Source organism: Ascaphus truei, chromosome 7, assembly GCF_040206685.1.
Source record: "Ascaphus truei isolate aAscTru1 chromosome 7, aAscTru1.hap1, whole genome shotgun sequence".
Taxonomy (NCBI): Eukaryota; Metazoa; Chordata; class Amphibia; order Anura; family Ascaphidae; genus Ascaphus; species Ascaphus truei.
The window spans coordinates 63,780,223-63,802,185 of NC_134489.1; the positions used below are offsets into that span (position 1 = coordinate 63,780,223).

At 47.0% G+C, this 21,963-nt stretch overlaps 1 protein-coding gene across 5 annotated transcripts in view; it reads right to left on the reverse strand.

Moving 5' to 3' along the window:
- Positions 1–21,696, reverse strand: part of LOC142499439 (uncharacterized) — a 30,103-nt gene extending 8,407 nt beyond the window's left edge. For 2 of the 5 annotated variants that reach the window (XM_075608786.1, XM_075608784.1), the window contains exon 1: positions 1–521. This exon is cut by the window's left edge and continues 203 nt beyond it. The gene's annotated coding sequence lies outside the window, so the exon portion shown is untranslated. Of the gene's footprint in view, positions 522–18,028 lie in introns of those variants that run through there. The other 3 variants (XM_075608782.1, XM_075608783.1, XR_012802673.1) reach the window with 2 other exon arrangements.
- Between the last annotated feature and the right edge of the window lie 267 nt (positions 21,697–21,963).

The following is a 21,963-nucleotide window of genomic DNA, read 5'->3' on the forward strand; positions in this document are numbered from 1 at the left end:
CCTTCTTCCTCTTACTCCTCCTCTGTTTCCTCCCCTCCGTAATTCCGCCTGTCTGCTATCTAAATATCTATCTACCTAAATATGTATCTGAATATTTATCTACCTAAATATCGATCTGTATATATACCTCAATATCTATCTGTATATCTATCTACCTTGATATCTATCTCTCAAGTATCAAATATGTATTTATCTACTTAAATATCTCATTCTACCTATCTGTATATCTATATACCTTAATATCTATCTACCTAAATATCTATCTGTATACTGTATGTACCTAAATAGCTTTCTATCTAAATACCTATCATCCATCTATGTATCTGTGTATCTCTCCCTCCCTCTCTTTAATGTCTGTGAGATCAGACTCTGAGCTGACGCATAGATTACACTCACAGGGCCATGTGCTGAGGATTAACCCCTGAGAGAGGGGGATCATCACAGAGAGTGACAGATGTCACAAAGACACCTGAGTATGTCCCACATCACCCACCTTCTGTTTTTTGTGTCTCTCTCTCTCTCTCTCTCTCTCTCTCTCTCTCTCTCTCTCTCTCTCTCTCTCTCTCTCTCTCTCTCTCTCTCTCTCTCTCTCTCTCTCTCTCTCTCTCTCTCTCTCTCTCTCTCTCTCTCTCTCTCTCTCTCTCTCTCTCTCTCTCTCTCTCTCTCTCTCTCTCTCTCTCTCTCTCTCTCTCTCTCTCTCTCGCGTTGTAGTATTATACAGAATATACCTCTGTATAATGGGAGTTAAAACCTTGAGGTATATAGGGCTGTAAATGTGGTTGTGATATATATATATATATAATTTATTTATTTTTCATTCACACACATACTGTATATACATATAGACACTGTAGCATTATACAGACGGAATATATCCGGGTAAGTTACGTTAAAACCCTACAGGCTGTGTATAGGATTTACAGTATGAGCACACCTCCTCCACAGATGTTCTGTTCCTAAAAGGTATTTCCTTTGTGTGGGTTATAAATATAATTGCATAATGTTTGTACTGTACAAGAGAGACAGTCACAGTGTACAGAACACTCTCGCAGACACTCCCCCAAATGTCCCGGGACAGGAGCCAACACATGGCAACTGCAGGCTATGGGAATGAACAGCAAACAGCACATGAGCCTACACGTGTATGGGACGCTCCTATAGTATAAGTATAACCCCCTGTAATAAGAACAACCCCCTGTAATAAGAGCAAACCCCTGCAATAAGAGCAACCCCCTGCAATAAGAACAACCCCCTGTAATAAGAACAACCCCCTGTAATAAGAACAACCCCCTGTAATAAGAGCAAACCCCTGTAATAAGAGCAACCCCCTGTAATAAGAACAACCCCCTGTAATAAGAACAACCCCCTGTAATAAGAACAAACCCCTTGTAATAAGAACAAACCCCTGTAATAAGAGCAACCCCCTGTAATAAGAGCAAACCCCTGTAATAAGAACAAACCCCTTGTAATAAGAACAAACCCCTGTAATAAGAGCAACCCCCTGTAATAAGAGCAAACCCCTGTAATAAGAGCAACCCCCTATAGTAAGAACAACTTCCTATAATAAGAACAACCCCTTGTAATAGGAACACATTTCTGTATTACGAACAAACCATGATAACAGTGTTTTTCAACAAGAGTTCCTAGGAAACCTTGGGTTCCTCGGGCATCGCTAAAGGGTTCCCTGCAATTTTCAGTTCATTTGAAAATAGTACCAAATACAGAAGAATTTACAATGTATGTGATCACAGACGCGCTGTTAGAGAGGGTTGGGGTTCCTTACAATGCATCTGATCTAAGACGCACTATTAGAGAGGGTTGGGGTTCCTTACAATGCATCTGATCTCAGACGCGCTATTAGAGAGGGTTGGGGTTCCTTACAATGCATCTGATCTCAGACGCGCTATTAGAGAGGGTTGGGGTTCCTTACAATGCATCTGATCTCAGACGCGCTATTAGAGAGGGTTGGGGTTCCTTACAATGCATCTGATCTCAGACACGCTATTAGAGAGGGTTGAGGTTCCTTACAATGCATCTGATCTCAGACGCACTATTAGAGAGGGTTGGGGTTCCTTACAATGCATCTGATCTCAGACGCGCTATTAGAGAGGATCGGGGTTCCTTACAATGCATCTGATCTCAGACGCGCTATTAGAGAGGATCGGGGTTCCTTACAATGCATCTGATCTCAGATGCGCTATTAGAGAGTTGGGGTTCCACAGAATTTCACAATATAATTATGGGTTCCCTGCAATTTTCAGTTCATTTGAAAATAGTACCAAATACAGAAGAATTTACAATGTATGTGATCACAGACGCGCTGTTAGAGAGGGTTGGGGTTCCTTACAATGCATCTGATCTAAGACGCACTATTAGAGAGGGTTGGGGTTCCTTACACTGCATCTAATCTGAGAAGCGCTATTAGTGAGGGTTGGGGGCTCTGCAGAATTTCACTATATATATATAGATATATAGATATATGGTTCCTTAACTACAAAAAGGTTAAAAAAAACTGCATTATGAGAACCCCTTCCTTAAGATAAACCCTGTTATAAGAACAAACCCTTTAATAACAATAATCCCTGTAATGAGAACAATCTGTAATAAGCATGACCCCTTTAATAAGAACAACACCTGTAATGAGAACAGCACCTGTGATAAAAATGATCCCTGTAATAAGAACAAATCTCTGTAATAAGAAATGAGTTTCTTATTGAGCTTCTTATTCATGAAAATGTTATTTTCCATAGGTTAAGTCAGGTGTGCGAAAACTGGGGGGCGTGAGATTTTCCTGGGGGGGCCCGGGCGGTTGCAGAGGTCCTGCGCTCTTCCCCAAGGCATTTAAATTAAATGCCGGGGGATCACGTGAGGCCTCTGCAACTTCACTTACCGGGATTCAGATGCGTGGTGTGACGCATCGCCATGGCAACGCCACATCAAATGACACCGCGGGACCATGTGACGTGACGTGATCTGTCACCATGACAACGCGGCGTCAAATCATGACGCCGGGTCGTGACGTCACATGACTCTGCGGCGTAATTTGACGCCACAAAACGAGGTAAGGGGGTCACGAGCACAGGTGGGACCAAGCAGGGGGGACGCAACTCCAATAGTTTGTGCACCCCTGGGTTAAATGACGTTGGGCCACCTACAGTATTTCACAGTATTTAAGTGTAAGCATATCACTGCAACATCGAACGTGTTGGCATGTTCCTACCTTGTGGTTTGTAATTTGTGAAAAAAACGGTATTCACTAAAGCAAATCGCATTTTTCCTCTCTTCCTCAGGTCAGCGATACGCAGACCTGAGGAAGAGAGGAAAACTCTCGAAAGCTTGTCCTATGACATAAATTGTTAGTCCAATAAAAAAGGTATCACCTAACACTGAAGAACATATATATATATATAAATGTAAATACAACTGTATGCTCATCTGCATGTCTTAGGCAGGTCTGCAACCCCACCTTTCCCCATTATCACCCAGCATACAGCACTTCCACTGCAGCAAGGGATTCTGGGAAATGACATGCAAATGAGCACACAGTGCCACTTTTTGCTTCAAAAACCTTTTTTAACATGGTTCTCTATAGGCTTAAGCTTGCTGCATGGTCACAGCTTTGAGCACAGCCAGGGTTAAGGTGCGTACACAGAAAACCCACCCACAGACAGCTGTTTTTTGTTTGTTTTTGTAGCCAGGGTGGTGGAAAAGTGATTCCACCTCAAAAACCGTGCTCGTGGTCCACGCTGTGAGATCAGGTGCGCTCCACTTGTGACTATAGGCTCCGGAGAGCTGCAAGTCCATGACATAGTCGGTCCTCTTCAGCCACGAGGGCCAGGAAAAGTCCCGATGTTACACCGACGTCGTCATCCGAAGAATCCGACGTCCATCCTGTTCCCTCCTAGTGCAGCAGACGCCGCAGGAGGGTCCAAGTCTTTAGGGCTTTCAGCTCACGCCTACTCGCCCACCGCAGTCTTCTCCCGAGGGAATGGCGACCACCGACCAGCACACAGTCTTGCATTCTCCGAAGAAAATTAGGTGACTGATAACCCAAAAACAAATCAAAAACAAATCCATGGTGCGAGTGCTCCAGTGCGCTGTGTGATGCAGTGCAGGAAGTGCTCAGACGAAACGACAAAAATAAGTGTGCACAAGTGCACGCCAGACCCGGAAGCCTGGCGGATAAAAAAATAATGGCTACCCCTCAGCGGAAGGCAATAAGGGGTGCCAGTGCAGAAAAATGTAGGGGTGTGCAAATTATCCGTGCAAGTGTCAAGTGCGTGTGGCAGCAAATGACTCCACCAGGTTAACCACTCCTGGGGTGCCATGATAAAATAGCCCGGGCTACATATCCGCACTTCCCGGCCATGACCAGAGGACCAAGTGCACCCTTTTAGGTCTGTCCTTCACAGAACAGACCCTACACTTGATCTTAGCCAAAAGGCAGAGAAGTGACCGTCAGCACTTCCGCGTCTGCTTGCGCAGCAGGGTACGGTGGCTCACGAGGGACTGGACTCTTCCTCACAAGCTACGGAGTCTTCAGAGGGCCAAAAACCCTACGCGTTTCGCCTACTTTCCAGTTTGGCTTCCTCAGGGGTTATGATTGACTGGGCAGTTACTAGATACAATTTGTGCACTGTTAGAGAGAGGGCGGGACTCAAGAGCCAGAGCCTATCAGAAGGGGAAGGGGGCAGTCACTTTGGAAATGCTTCTTACATTAGAAACATTAAACATTTCTTTAAAACATTTTTTTTTTAAATTTAAATGCTACAAGTATTTTCTCATAGTGCAGAACTGATTTATAAAAAAAAACACACACACATAGAATATTGCTTTAACTTCTGCTTTAAGTTTTGGGACACCTTGGGGTGGGTGGGGCTACTGGATGAGTGACAGTTGAGTGGGTAAGCAAGGGAGGTGATAGGTAAGTGTTGTTGGCAGTGTGATCTCATAAGCTGGAAGAGTAACAGCATAATGCAAATGCAAGGCAGTCTCACTCAGGAACCAGTCACTCATTATAAAGTAACCTCACTAATTAGAAAGTAGCCTCACTAATTAGAAAGTAGTCTCACTAATTAGAAAGTAGTCTCACTAATTAGAAAGTAGTCTCATATGAAGGTTGGTACTCATTGGAAGGCAGTCTCAGTCATTGAAGGAGAGTGTCACTCATTACAAGACAGTGTCACTTAAAAAGCAGTCTTAATTCATTAGAAGACAGTCTCACTCGCTATAAAGCAGTCTCACTAATTAGAAGACAGTCTCATTATAAAGCAGTCTCAGTAATTAGAAGGCAGTCTCATTATAAAGCAGTCTCACTAATTAGAAGGCAGTCTCATTCATTATAATGGAGTCTCGCTAATTAGAAAGCAGTCACTCATAACCAGTCTCCCTCATAGTGTAGTCTCACTAATTAAAAGGCATTCTCACTCTTTATAAAGCATTCACTCAGAAGGCAGTCTCCTGCATTATAAAGCAGCCTCACTAATTAGAAAGCAGTTATTCATTACAGAGTCTCACTCAGGAGGTAGTCTCACTCCTTATAAAGTAGTCTCACTAATTAGAAGGCAGTTTCACACATTACAGTACTCACTCATTTAGAAGTCACTGAGTGATGGTGACACCCAGTGGTCCCTTTGTGTATTGTATGCTTATAGTTGTATAGGCACAGATTTACTACAGGTAATCACTATATATACAGTATAACAAGATATATTCGAATAATATTTTTTATTTTGTATTTATGTATAATATATATATATATTTAGATTTTTTGCTTAAATATATCATTATATTGTCCTCACCCCCTTCCTAGACTCTTATTATATATTGAGGCGCATTAAGGCACTTAGGAGCTAGGTTACAGGAGCAATAGAGCACTCAGGACCTGGGTTACTGCAGTGTTACAGGGGAAATAAGGCACTCAGGAGCTGGGTTACTGTTGTGTTACTGCTGCATTACAGGGGAAATAAGGCACTCAGGACCTGGGTTACTGCAGTGTTACAGGGGAAATAAGGCACTCAGGAGCTGGGCTACTGCAGTGTTACAGGGGAAATAAGGCACTCAGGAGCTGGGCTACTGCAGTGTTACAGGGGAAATAAGGCACTCAGGAGCTGGGTTACTGTTGTGTTACTGCTGCATTACAGGGGAAATAAGGCACTCAGGATGTGGGTTACTGCAGTGTTACAGGGGAAATAAGGCACTCAGGAGCTGGGTTACTGCAGTGTTACAGGGGAAATAAGGCACTCAGGAGCGGGGTTACTGCTGCATTACAGGGGAAATAAGGCACTCAAGATCTGGGTTACTGCTGCATTACAGGGGAAATAAGGCACTCAGGACCTGGGCTACTGCTGCGTTACAGGGGAAATAAAGCACCCAGGAGCTGGGTTACTGCTGCATTACAGGGGAAATAAGGCACTCAAGATCTGGGTTACTGCTGCGTTACAGGGGAAATAAGGCACTCAGGAGCTGGGTTACTGCTGTGTTACAGGGGAAATAAGGCACTCAAGATCTGGGTTACTGCTGCATTACAGGGGAAATAAGGCACTCAGGACCTGGGCTACTGCTGCGTTACAGGGGAAATAAAGCACTCAGGAGCTGGGTTACTGCTGCATTACAGGGGAAATAAGGCACTCAAGATCTGGGTTACTGCTGCGTTACAGGGGAAATAAGGCACTCAGGAGCTGGGTTACTGCTGCGTTACAGGGTAAATAAGGCACTCAGGACCTGGGTTACTGCTGTGTTACAGGGGAAATAAGGCACTCAGGAGCTGGGTTACTGCTGTGTTACAGGAGCAATAAGGCACTCAGGAGCTGGGTTACTGCTGTGTTACAGGAGCAATAAGGCACTCAGGAGCTGGGTTACTGCTGGGTTACAGGAGCAATAAGGCACACTAAAGAATTTTTAAATTATCCATCATGTGGGGAGGGGAGAAGGCAGTGAATGGTTATATACAAAGTATAATTTGGTTATTCGATCAGCAGACAGCAGGCAGATGCAATTTGCATCTTACAGGTAAACGGCAAACAATGTCAGCTATAAGGTAAATCAGTTTTTTAAAAGGGGTTCCACAGGCAACCCTAAAGGGTTCAGTGTGATTTTCAGGCCATTTAACAATTGTACCAAATACAGAAGAATTTACAATGCATCTAATCTCAGACGCGCTATTAGAGAGGGTTGGGGTTCCTTACAATGCATCTGATCTCAGACGCGCTATTAGAGAGGGTTGGGGTTCCTTACAATGCATCTGATCTCAGACGTGCTATTAGAGAGGGTTGGGGGTTCCTTACAATGCATCTGATCTCAGACGCGCTATTAGCAGGGTTGCCACCTTCTACTGAATGCCAACCTGGAGATAAATGTTTTAAAGAATTCTCTTACGTGGTGTGGCGGCGTCTCCCGGCATCTTCCTGCAATTCCCCCTCCAGCTGCAGTGAACATGGCTGCGCGGAATTGCAGGAGAGGGGAGGGGGAATTGCAGGAGAATGCCGGAGGATACCAGAGACGCCATCTCGCCATGCCGCACCCCGCCACCACCTGGAGATTGACATGCTAAACCCGTAGCCCGGAGGTAAGTGCCCAAAACCCAGAGTCTTCGTGTCAAACCCGGGGAGGTGGTAACCCTGGCTATTAGGGAGAGGATTGGAGTTCCTCACAATGCATCTGATCTAAGATACACTATTAGAGAGGGTTGGGGTTCCTTACAATGCATCTGATCTCAGACGCGCTTTTAGAGAGGGTTGGGGTTCCTTACAATGCATCTGATCTCAGACGCGCTATTAGAGAGGGTTGGGGTTCCTTACAATGCATCTGATCTCAGACGCGCTATTAGAGAGGGTTGGGGTTCCTTACAATGCATCTGATCTCAGACACGCTATTAGAGAGGGTTGAGGTTCCTTACAATGCATCTGATCTCAGACGCACTATTAGAGAGGGTTGGGGTTCCTTACAATGCATCTGATCTCAGACGCGCTATTAGAGAGGATCGGGGTTCCTTACAATGCATCTGATCTCAGACACGCTATTAGAGAGGATCGGGGTTCCTTACAATGCATCTGATCTCAGATGCGCTATTAGAGAGTTGGGGTTCCACAGAATTTCACAATATAATTATGGGGTTCCTTAAGCCCAAAATGGTTGAAAACCACAGAGGTAAATGAAAACCAATAACGTTAGCTACAAAGTAGTTGGCAGCCAGGGCAGATTTAATAACAACTGTAGTTATTAAAGCATCAGTCCAACCTGACGTTAAAAAAAAAAGTGCGCCGCACGGCTGAAGAAGAGACTGACAAAAATTTTTTTTCTGGCGACGGCCGTATCACGTGAATGGTTCAGCCAATGAGGGCGAACCGCTCATGGCCACGCCTCCAAGCCGCCTCTGCCCTGTCTCCCCGGTATAACCAAGATGCTGATCGGCAGCAGCGCTGGGTGATGTCACAGAATAGCGCTGCTGCCCTGCCGCTCTTGGTATAATCACAGCCTAAGGTTAGCATCTAGAGATTAGCCTTTAGTTACTTTTGAGAGACGGATGTGCAGTGGATGCCCTGAGCCTCCATAGAGTTCTGGCCGGCTAATCACCACCCAACCTACCTGGAATGTCTGTAACTAGCTTCTTACTAAGGGCTCGTGAGACAGTGGATTAGAGCAGGGGTGTGGAAAGTGGTGGGCGCGAGATGTTGTTGGGGGGGCGTGGCGGTTACAGAGGCCCCGCACTTTCCCAAAGGCATTTAAATTAAATGTTGGTTGGGGTGGGGGGGCGAAGCCTCTGTACCTCACTTACCTTGGTGTCGGGCGACACGTCGCCATGGCAACCCGGTGTCAAATTACACCGCGGGTCACGTGATATTGCATTTCCATGGCAACGTGACATCCCATGACCCCTACAAAACCTCCTCATACATTCTCTTTCTATCTATGCTTCTCCTCCTTGCTTCTGGGGATATCTCTCCCAATCCTGGTCCCTGTCTTATTCCTACATGCGCTCGTCCTCGCCTGCCAACTGCAACCTCTACGCCTTCTGGTGTCAACCCCTCCAACCTCATACCCATCCCCTGCCACCCTCCCTCCTCTCTCCCTTTCTCCTGTGCCCTTTGGAATGCTCGCTTTTTCTCTAACAAGTTCCTCTCTGTGCATGACTTCTTTCTCTCTCACTCCCTGCTTCTCTTTGCTATAACTGAGACCTGGCTCACTCAGTCTGACTCTGCTCTGGAAGCTGCCCTCTCCTACGGTGGCCTTTCCTTCTCCCACACTCCGCGCACTGATGGCAGGGGTGGAGGCGTGGGGCTCCTGCTCTCCTCTCTCTGTCGTTACCGAACCCTTGCTATTCCTCCCTCTCTTGCTTTTCCCTCCTTTGAGGCTCACACTGTCCAGATTTTCTCTCCTCTCCCTGTTCATGTGGCGGTCATCTATCGCCCACCTACCTCTACTCATCCCCCTTCTGCCTTTCTCTCTCACTTTGAATCCTGGCTCTCTTTCTTCCTCTCCTCAGACTCCCCTGTTCTTCTCCTTGGGGACTTCAATTGCCACATTGATGACCCCTCTCTCCCTTGGGCTTCCCGCTTTCTTTCTCTAACCTCTTCTTTTGGCCTTCAACAGTGGACTGCAGCCAGCACCCACAAGGATGGCCACTACTTAGACCTGGTTTTCACTAAGAACTTCTCTCTCTCCGATTTCTCCATTTCCCCTTTTCCTCTCTCTGACCATCATCTCATCTCATTCTCTCTATCTCGCTTCTCCCCTTCACCTCCATCTACACCCCGGTTCTGCAGAAACCTGCTCTCTATTCACTTACCTGACTTTGAGTCCACTTTACGCTCCTCCCTCTCCTCTCTCAGCTCTGAAACAGACCCCGACAACCTGGTCAGGAACTACAACTCTGTCTTGTCCTCCTCTCTTGATCTACATACCTCACTTTCTCTCTGCCGCACTCGCCCTTCTAACCCTAGACCCTGGCTAAATTCCCACACACGCATGCTGCGTTCCTCCACTCGTTCCTCTGAATGCCTCTGGAGGAAATCTCATACTCTCGCAGACTTCCTTCACTACAAATTTATGCTATCCTGTTTCAACTCTGCCCTCTCGCAAGCTAAACAAGCCTACTTTTCTGCACTAATCAACATGCACAAGTCTAACCCACGCCGACTGTTCTCTGTCTTTGATACTCTACTCAAACCACCCTCAGCTGCCTCTCCTTCCTCCATCTCCGCTCAGGACTTTGCTGACTATTTTAAGGAAAAGGTGGAATCCATACGTCAGAACATCCCCTCTGTTTCTTCTTCCCATCCTACACCTCTTCCTAACTCTCCTCCTGCCTTTCTTGACTCTTTTTCCACTGTCTCAGAGGAGGATGTGTCGCTGTTGATCGCCACTTCTCCCTCTACCACTTGCCCTCTTGACCCCATTCCCTCCCATCTCCTAAAACCTCTTGCTCCTACTATAATCCCTATGCTCACACACATTTTTAACTCCTCCCTCTGCTCTGGAACCTTTTCATCCTCCTTCAAACATGCAACAGTCATACTATTACTCAAAAACAGCAAGCTTTACCCTACCTGTCTTTCTAACTATCGACCTGTCTCCCTCCTGCCTTTTGCCTCTAAACTCCTTGAACGTCTTGTATTCTCTCGCTTGCTCCATTTTCTCAACACCTATTCTCTCCTAGACCCTCTACAATCTGGCTTCCGCACTGCTCACTCCATGGAAACAGCCCTCACTAAAATAACTGACGACCTCCATGCTGCCAAAGACAGAGGTCATTACACTCTGCTCATATTACTCGACCTCTCTGCAGCATTTGACACCGTGGACCACCCTCTTCTCCTTCACATTCTCCATACTCTTGGTATTCGGAACAAAGCTCTATCCTGGATCTCATCCTACCTCTCCCATCGTACTTTCAGTGTCTCTTCTGCTAACACCTCCTCCTCCTCTATTGATCTCTCTGTGGGGGTACCCCAGGGCTCTGTCCTGTGACCTCTTCTCTTTTCTCTGTACACACTCTCTCTAGGTGACCTAATAACATCTTTTGGGTTTAAATATCACCTCTATGCTGACGACACACAAATATACTTTTCAACACCTGACCTTACACCTGCTATACAGACCAAAGTTTCTGAATGTCTCTCTGCTATATCATCCTGGATGGCCCTCCGTCGCCTTAAACTCAACATGGCTAAAACAGAGCTCCTCATACTTCCTCCCAAACCTGGCCCTACTACCTCCTTCCACATTACTGTTGGAACTATGATCATCCACCAAGTAGCCCAAGCACGCTGCCTAGGGGTCACACTCGACTCCTCTCTCACATTCGCCTCTCACATTCAAAACATTTCTAAAACTTGTCGCTTTTTCCTCCGCAATATAACAAAGATACGCCCTTTCCTCTGTTGCTCGACTGCTAAAACTCTGACTCAGGCCCTCATTCTCTCCCATCTTGATTACTGTTACCTCCTGCTGTCCGGCCTTCCTGCCTCTCACCTGTCTCCCCTACAATCTATCCTAAATGCTGCTGCCAGAATCACTCTACTCTTTCCTAGATCTGTCTCAGCATCTCCCCTCCTGAAATCCCTCTCCTGGCTTCCAATCAAATCCCGCATCTCACACCCCATTCTTCTCCTCACTTTTAAAGCTTTACACTCTTCTGCCCCTCCTTACATCTCAGCCCTAATTTCTCGCTATGCACCACCCCGACTCTTGCATTCTGCTCAAGGATGTCTTCTTTCTACCCCCTTTTTATCTAAAGCCCTCTCCCACCTTAAACCTTTTTCACTGACTGCCCCACACCTCTGGAATGCCCTTCCCTTCAGTACCCGACTAGCACCCTCTCTATCCACCTTTAAAACCCACCTTAAGACACACTTGCTTAAAGAAACATACGAATAGCACTGTGAACATTCTGAACACATGATACATAAAGTTTGGCCCCCTGCAGACGCACTTACCAGAACTCCCTCCTCCTGTCTCTGTATGTTCTCCCTACCTACCAATTAGATTGTAAGCTCCTCGGGGCAGGGACTCCTCTTCCTTAATGTTATGTTTGTCTAAAGCACTTATTCCCATGATCTGTTATTTATATTATCTGTTATTTATTCGATTACCACATGTATTACTACTGTGAAGCGCTATGTACATTAATGGCGCTATATAAATAAAGACATACAATACAATACAATACAATATGCCAGAGCACTGTCTGAGTCGCCTTGTAATAGGACATTAGGCAAGCGAGCGCTAATCCGCCCACACTGGATGGCTAGGTTAGGATTTGTCTACGGATACATGGTCCTTTATTGCTCCATATGAATTTAGTGATCAGAGCTTGGAGGTTGAGAATATTTTTTATTAACAATTGGAATTGGAAGAGTCTGAAATAGATATAGTATATGGGCCAGGAGATTCATCTTTACGGACTATATTCTACCTATCTAGGAGATGTTATAATTTGTTCAGGTAAGAAAATCATCTCTAACAACCTATAGCAACTTGGCGAATTTGACTTTGAATTGAGTACAGGGGATAAAGGGCTTGTAAGTTTCAGATTGAAATAAAGCAGCTTTAACATCACTTTAACATCACCAAACATCAGCGAACGGCAGCAAACGGCTCACACCCTTTGGCTGCTCTTCAGCTGCGCCAAGAGCTCTCCGCCTTTGGGGCAACGCAGATGCACACTGGGGTGGTTGAGATTCAATGCAGCTGTGAACACAAAGTTCTTTGTGTCCTCTTGGCTCATTAACATTCCAGTGGGTGGAGTTGACGTTCCACAAAGTACAAGAAAATTTTAAGCCTTAGCACGCTGGTCCCATGCAGAGGGGAGTAGCTCTTGGGGAGCCCTATCAGGCTGTCCGCCTTTGGGGCAACGCAGATGTACACCGGGTGGTTGAGATTCAATGCAGCTGAGAACTTCCAATTTTCAATTATTGATCTTGAACCCTGACAGGCTATTAAAGTGTGAAAGTTTGCTTATTGGCCAGAGAGGTGAGAGGGCGAGACAGAGAGAAAAATACATAATTGGAGAAGGCTAGTTTAAATTCCTCCGAATCCCAGAGATATCGGGATTTTTTCTAATGTGAGCCGCTAGTGGCTCCATACAGAGAGCAAATATCAAAGGGGAGAGTGGGCAGTCCCATCACGTGCCACTTTTAATGGAGATTTGGTTTGAGGGGAATCCCTGGCTTATGACTTTAGCTGACAGGGCTGTGTATAGAAAAAGGGTTGCTTGTAGGAAGATGCCTCTGAATACCGAAGGCTTTTAGAGACTCTTCCATGTAGAGCCAATCGACTCGATCAAACGCCTTCTTGGCGTCCAAGCCAAGCAACATCAAGGGGGCATTGCTCTTCCTTACGAGAGCTATTAGATCCACCGTGCACCATATACTATCAGGGGCTTGCCTGCCAGGTATAAAACCTACCTGATCATTATGCATGAGGGAGGGCAGAACTGTAACGATGCCTATTTGCCAGACTCTTGGAGACATTTTTTTATACTGAATTTATTAGTGACATTGACCTATAGCTGCCACAAAGGCACTGGATGGCGCTCTATCTATAGCCAAAAAGTGCTCAGGGAAGAAAACAGTGAATACAGTGATAGTTAAAACAAAGGCTTAGAATTAATAAACAATGAAAAAAATTCCAATGAAGTGATATAAAAATAATACAAAATGCAACTTCTCTCAACCATTGGAGGTAGACTGTTTCCAAAGTCTAAGTAGGTATCGAAGCTTCAAATCTCAGGGGAGCGTAGAAGTCACGTGAAAAAGAGAAATAAAAATATAGTGCAATATGCTATAAACAAGTAGTGATAAGCAGTGGTTGACAAATCACCAAAAAATCTACTCGCCACACAAAAAAATCTACTCGCCACCTAGTACCAAACGTGTGCTGCTTGGGCCAATATTTACTCGCCCGGGGGTTAAATCCACTCGCCCGGGGCGAGCAAATGTATAGGTTTGTCGAACACTGGTGATAAGTGTGAAAGGCTCCCAGTATACCAGTCAGTGCTGGTGGTATCTCTGGATATCCAGGAATGGTGTAGCCAAGGTGGGTGAAGTATCAAACAAGTGCTGGAAGTGGCACTTGTAGATGGGGAAGAAAGTCTCAGCATTCTTGAAAAAAGAGAGGGCAGACCATGGTGCAGGTCAAATACAATTGATCCCAGTAAAACAAACTCACAAATGGAGGCTTACATTAAAGAGATGAACAACAAGCATGAAAACAGTATGCAGGGTGAAGGAAAACCGTTATTCCTCGCCTAGGCTTCAGAACTGAGAGGAACCTTTCCTCTGCCAAGAAAGCTGAAGGCCTTATGACTGGATACACAATCTGCACCGTTTGCAGCAGACTTCTCGAGAAGCTTTCACGCCCTGCGACTTGTTATCTCAGATTTTTGTTAAACTTACAGGCCCGGGGATATGAAAGAAATGAAACGTAACGCACGCCAGGTTTCAAATCTTTTGTCTCAATTTATTACTCATAGGGTAATGACTTTTATACAGGAAAAAGAAGATATTGGTTAGAGGCGTAACATAGGCATAACATAGGCATAACCTGGGTGTGTCTTGGGCGTAGCTTTGATTAGAGGCGTGATTTAGGGGCAGGACATATTAGTGGCATGATTTTGGGACGTGTTTCTCCCAATACAAGCAATGTCTGAATACATAGCTTATTCATTGTCTGTTATCAAAAGAGACCTTGAATCTTTAGCAACTAAATGACACTATTTTACCTCTTTAAGAGAATCAGTCTATTATATTCTAACTAAAAGAGCAGGAGACTGACGATACAAAAAGTATCTTAGCAATATCCTGAGCAGGAAGAAAGGAAATGTAATTTGGCAGAAATTGAGTGCATTTAGGAATTATATTTCAGCAAAAGGCTGACTACAGAATCTTAACTAGTTATGATCAGACAAAATGGAAGCTTAACACAAATGTAGATTCTGGCCTGACCTACTGGTCCTAACACAGGGGGTACAGGTGAGTAGCGATCTCACTGCTCCGTTGTTCCGTCTCGCGTGCCGACACTGTCTTCCGCATCTGTCTGCGTCCTCTCCGTCACATCCGGTCGACGCTTCACCGCTGCATACGTGATGGACGCCGGGAATGCCTCTGATGCTCTCTCTCTCACAAACTGCCTCAAAGCCACGCTCTGCGCGTTTCGCCGTATAGGGGTGGACGGCTTCCTCAGGAGTCACAACAGGCTGGGTCCTTGCCCTCTGTGTATATCAGGGAAATTAAATCGTGAAGCATATTTGGTGGAAAGGAAGATTCCTTTAGAGTCAAGTTAAAAAGGTTCAGAAGATGGGGTGTGAGAACTTGTGAGAAGTTTTTATAATAGATATTTGCAAACTTGCCTGGGCCAGCAGCTTTAGAGGATTTTACGTTTTTGATGACAAAAGCCAATTCTTCTAGGCTAATTTGTTGGTCTAGTACAGACTCATCTGAAGTGGATAAGTGAGGCAGATTAGCCATCTGTAGATAATTAGAGAGCAAAGCCATCTGTTTGGTGTTATGGAAAACCTTTTCCCTATCGTATAAATTGTTATAAAATTCCTGGAATTCAGAAACTATTACATCTGCCGGGCGGAGATGGCATCCCAGCTGAGTTATACACGAAACTGTGGGACCTGATCAGCCCGGACCTGCTCGAGCTTTATAGGGAGATGAAAGCAGAGGGTAGGATGCCCCCCAACGCTGGGAAGGAATGCTTACGCTCTTGTACAAGCGAAAGGGAGAGAGGTGCGACCTCAAGAACTGGCGTCCCACTTCGCTCCTGAACGTGGACTACAAGATCCTAGCGAAAGTACTGCCAAACAGACCAAAGAAGGTCATCCAACAGATCATCCACCCATACAAGACGTGCGGCATCCCAGGCCGCAGGATCGCAGACAGCCTCGCCCTAATCAGAGACACAGTCCACTACATCAAAGACCGCCGCATACATGCGGCCCTGGTCAGCTTGAACCAGGAAAAGGCCTTCGACCGTGTCTCCCACGATTTAATGGGCAGGGTGCTGCGGGGGTGGGATGAGGGAGATGTCTGGTTTGGTGTGGGTAGCGAAGGCGCAGCCCTGAAGAGCTGGAATGAAAGACTGAACAAAGTGAAGGAGAAATTTGGAATGTGGTGCCTAAGACCCCTCACCGTAGAGGGGAAAAAAGTGGTGCTGCAGAACGGGGTTCTTCCTGTTCTGCAGTATGTGGCCTAGGCATGGCCACCCTCGAGCAGAACCTGTCAGGCAATCTCCATGGCAGTGTTCCGCTTCATCTGGGGTAAAGTAATTCCTGAAATCCCTACTATGTTGTGTGCTTTCTTTGCAAGCAACTGTGTGCGAATCACCCTGAGACTGCGACAAGGACTCTTCGGGCTACTCCATATCCCGCTTCCTACTCCTGCCGCACTGGAGAGCACTGGGGTGGGACAAGTGGGACAGCTCCATACCTTACAACTGGCACATGCCCTGGTTCTATAAGGACTTGAGGAGGTTCGTGAGCCAGATCTGTTTACAAAATGATCAGGGCAAAGGACATCATAGAGTCGGTCCCAGGACTCCACCCCAACCCTTTTGAACGGTGTGGAGGAATGTGGCATCGAAAGAACTAATGAACAAGTATAAGGACATTGCATGGCAGGCCATACACGGGGGACTTCCCGTGGGGGCAGACAAGTATGAAAGTAGACTTAGCCTTGTGAGGGACTGCCCCAGGTGCAACCCATTGGAGAAAACTGTTCTTCACCTCTTCTGGAACTGCCCCTTTGCGCAGGCCTTGTTGTAATCTCTGGACTCTGAACGAAGGGATTGTATACCGAGGAAGTACATTATGTACTATTCGTGTTCTACAGACTTTTTTCAGGAACACACACAGAGGACGCAATCGAAACTGGTTGGCGTCTAATGTGTTGTTTCAAGGACATTTTGCTATTCGCCAGGGAACGTTTGACCAAGGGGAAGAAGAGGATGTCGGTACAGGACTGTCACAGGCTGATTCACAGCCTGCTCAAAGACTATTCCATCATTGACGGCCTTGAGAAGGACTAAACCCGCTCCCCCCACCCATCCTCCAAAAGGTTTTTCTGTGCAAATAAAGTTTGAGATGTATGTATGACATGTATTAAACTAAACGCATGACACATGTATAGGTAATGCACTAGCCCGTGGTGCACGTCACAGATTTTTTACTTTGGAGAAAATATTCATAAAAGTTAATGTATGAGAGATGTGTGGGTTATGCACTGCACCGTTGTACATGTCGCAGTTTATTTTTGTTTGGAAAATGATTTATGTATTGTTATGATCTTGTTGTAAAGATTCACTGCATAATAAAAGAATTTTCAAAACAAAAAAGCTACCTGTGAGTGGTTTGACTGGCTATGCATCGTAACCCAGGCTGTGCCGAAAAGCTGTGCAATGCAGCAAGCATAAGGTTATAGGGGTCCATGTCAAAATGGATTTTAAGAAAAAGGTGGCACTGTGTGCTCATTTTCATGTCATTTCCGAGAATCCCTTGCTACAGTGGAAGCACTGTATGCTGGGCGATAATGGTGAAAGACAGGGTTGCAGACCTGCCTGTGAGCACACAGTAATATTTCATATATATATGTAACACCTTCCCCCCCCCCCTATCGCAGATGGGGACCATGTGGGGAAATCTACACTTATGTTACCTGGTGTGGTGCATTACCTGATAGGCTCACAGAAGACCTGAACCTCTGCCACTGGGAGCCTGGGGTTACCTGATTCGTCGTACACAGCGCCTCCACCTGTAAGGGTTCCCACCTGAGTGGGATGGTCCTCTTACAGGAACCACAATAATAAGACACGCACACAGTGTATGCTAATAACTGTTTACTATTGCTAATACTAATAACTTCGGTACCTGTACCACACAGAATAATGCATATAGCCGTACACATAGAAGTGCACCGGGTGCACACATCAACATAAGTATTCCCCAGAGTACCTTATGTCCAAACCCACCCACGTGTGATGGAGATAGCGCTATCCCTGGACGTGTTGGTGCACTATTTATAGATACCTGCCCGGGGCTCCAGCCCGCGGGTACCGCTATACAACCGGTATGGATCCGTCTGATCCGACGTGATGTCCTCCTACGCGTGGGGTGACTTCCAGCGTGGATAATATCACCACAGCTCCACACCGTCTGTACCTTGACGGGGATCCGCCTGTAGCCGGCAGGCCACAGTCACTGCTTGGCTTGGCCTCCACGAAGATAGTCTCTATGTAACTGAGGGGTCTGGGCCCAGACCCAGCAATCAGGCTGCTGGACACAGGGGGTGTCCTAACTTAACCAAATAGCTAAAGGGGCAGATCTCCTTACGTAGGGCCTGTCCCTGAAGCAACCACAAACTGGGGAATGGTAACTTATCTGGGACCTCTTGGGGTAACTAGGCCTAGTGCTAGGGGCTACTGCTCCCTGCACACACACCCTAACTCCCCCAGCTCCCAGCTCTAACTGACACTCTTTTTAAAAGCTGTCTAAAACTGTAATCTCTCACAGCTTCACTGGTTGCCTAGCAACATGTAACTGCAGCCTCTGTTAACTGTCTCTATTCAGAACTGCCAGCGCAGGCTCCCTTGCACTGAAAAGGCCTCAATTGCAAATGCAGCCGCCCTATTGACTAAGCCGCAGCATGTGACAATCCCCTGAGGAATACGGGGGCTATACACTTCCCCTTGTAAAATCCCAACGGCCTCGCTTGGGTAGCAGACATATAACAGAGATTTATATAATGAAAAATGCATTGCATAAGTTATACAGCAAATCACATGCACTTGATCAACGGTACCCAACATCATCACGTTGATACCCGAGGCCAGCTGAGTCTCATAGTGGGGTACCCCTGACAAATTGAGTGACTGACTCCTGGGAGTCTTTTGGAGCTCATGATCTGGGGATACAGTCTCTAATCCCAAACCCTCTCCTCCCCCTGGTAGAAGGAATAGTAAGGGATCTTGGTGCCAGACATTTGCCCGGCCATCCGCAGCATGGATGATACAGGCCAGGGGGTCTCGCCCCTTGCCTCGGTCCACCACATGGTGAATGAAGCGCTCCATAGTGCGCATGAAGGAGGCAATAATTACCCGAGCGGTCTCAGCACAGTCTTGGTTCGCTCCAATAATCTCTTGAGCGGCGACGTCTTCTGGGGACATCACAATATCTACGGGCAGGTCCATGTCTTGGGACGAAAGAACTTGAAGCTTCCTCTGGTAGGAGTAAGCACCGCGCATCGCCGCTGTACTGGATATCTTGATGGGGTCAAATCTGCTCACTGGTCTGCAGAGATATTCTAAGGGGGACACCTCCACCAGGACGCGATGACAGGGTGAGCCTATCGCCCGCTTGACCCTACCTTTGGAGCCACCATGCTCCACGATCACTGGGGAGCTCACACCTGACACCCCTGGGGCAGTCAACTTACCCCTGTCGTCATTGGGAGGTACTGATCCCAAGCCTGGGACCGATGGTACCATCGTTGTAGGCCTGACCGGCCGCAGTAGGGCACACGGGCCCACAGCAGAGTCTGCAGTAGGTGGGGCAATCAGCTCGTTGTCCTCAGCTTCACTTGAGTGGTCTGCCGGCAGGCGCATCACCACGGCTGATTGACTACTGTTGTCAGTAGAAGAGAATGGGGGTAGGGACGCCTTACCCTTCGTTGGTTCAAACACCTGAGGTTCCGGCATTGGAACCGAATCTGGAACCGATTCTGGAGTTGAGTCTGGAACCGCTGTTAGGACGCACGGGCCCTCCAAAACCTCTGCTCTTGAGGTAGGTAGATTGGCAGCATTGAAAGACCCAGTAGAGGGGTCTGTCGCATCTTTCTCTGCGGTTTCCGTGGGCCGCAGCAGCATGTGTTGCAGGAACTGTGCTCCGCAGCAAGCACTCTTGGGTCCCCAAGTCAGTTCTCCATCTGGAAAATCACATTTGCTGCAGAAACATCGTACGCACCCCTGCCTGTCCACTTTTGCCACCAGAAGTTCTACTGGTAGGTGATAAGGGTCAAAGTCCATACCGCCATACTTATTCAACTCCTTTTGTAAGCACGGGCACAAAAGATAGGGTGCTTTCACTCCTTTTACTCGCCAACCTCTGTATAACTGAGGGTGCAGTTCGCTGCATCCTGTTTCTCCCTGCCGGGGAACAGAAGTGGTGGACTGAGACTCACTTACGTCACGGGGGTGGAGCTCTGGTTCTCGCGCCAGACCCGGGCTGGTTACTGTAACGCATTGTGGCGCAGCCTGGCCGCCATTAGCACGTGCGCTCTCCTGACTTGGTGGGAGACGCCATTTTGAGTGGGACTCATTATTAGCCTCCCCGGATGCGGGAGCCAAAGAAACTTCTAGGTCAGGATAGATAATTGGGCACCCATTAATCGGACCCTCGGGCAGAGTTAGGAATTGGGGACCGTCTTCCTCACATATGGCATGGCCTACCTTTATTATCATGGCACTCCATTGACAGAGGGAATCATACTTTCGCCCTATGACCCATGCTTGTGCCAGTCCAGGGAGTTTGCGAACATGCGCCTGGATGTCTGACGCGAATGCGGATGCAGGAACTCCGCCCACAACGACCAGGCAGTTCGGGGTCGGGCTAAGTTTTGTGGCCCATGCGTGGACCTCCTGACTTGATGGCACCCACATAGTGGAAAAGTAAATTGGACAATTTGCATGAAAAATAGGACAGGGCACCCCAGGTCTGAGATCTCAGCAGCTGCCTCCAAATGTAACACCTTTCCCCCCCCCCTATCGCAGATGGGGACCATGTGGGGAAATCTACACTTATGTTACCGGGTGTGATGCATTACCTGATAGGCTCACAGAAGACCTGACCCTCTGCCACTGGGAGCCTGGGGTTACCTGATTCGTCGTACACAGCGCCTCCACCTGTAAGGGTTCCCACCTGAGTGGGATGGTCCTCTTACAGGAACCACAATAATAAGACACGCACACAGTGTATGCTAATAACTGTTTACTATTGCTAATACTAATAACTTCGGTACCTGTACCACACAGAATAATGCATATAGCCGTACACATAGAAGTGCACCGGGTGCACACATCAACATAAGTATTCCCCAGAGTACCTTATGTCCAAACCCATCCACGTGTGATGGAGATAGCGCTATCCCTGGACGTGTTGATGCACTATTTATAGATACCTGCCCGGGGCTCCAGCCCGCGGGTACCGCTATACAACCGGTATGGATCCGTCTGATCCGACGTGATGTCCTCCTACGCGTGGGGTGACTTCCAGCGTGGATAATATCACCACAGCTCCACACCGTCTGTACCTTGACGGGGATCCGCCTGTAGCCGGCAGGCCACAGTCACTGCTTGGCTTGGCCTCCACGAAGATAGTCTCTATGTAACTGAGGGGTCTGGGCCCAGACCCAGCAATCAGGCTGCTGGACACTGAGGGTGTCCTAACTTAAGCAAATAACTAAAGGGGCAGATCTCCTTACGTAGGGCCTGTCCCTGAAGCAACCACAAACTGGGGAATGGTAACTTATCTGGGACCTCTTGGGGTAACTAGGCCTAGTGCTAGGAGCTACTGCTCCCTGCACACACACCCTAACTCCCCCAGCTCCCAGCTCTAACTGACACTCTTTTTAAAAGCTGTCTAAAACTGTAATCTCTCACAGCTTCACTGGTTGCCTAGCAACATGTAACTGCAGCCTCTGTTAACTGTCTCTATTCAGAACTGCCAGCGCAGGCTCTCTTGCACTGAAAAGGCCTCAATTGCAAATGCAGCCGCCCTATTGACTAAGCCGCAGCATGTGACAATCCCCTGAGGAATACGGGGGCTATATATATATATATCCAATAAAGAATATCACGTGAGCACATTCACATGTCTTGAGACAGATCTGCAACCCTGCCTTTCACCATTATCACCTAGCATACAGTGCTTCAACTGCAGCAAGGGATTCTGGCAAATAGGCACACAAT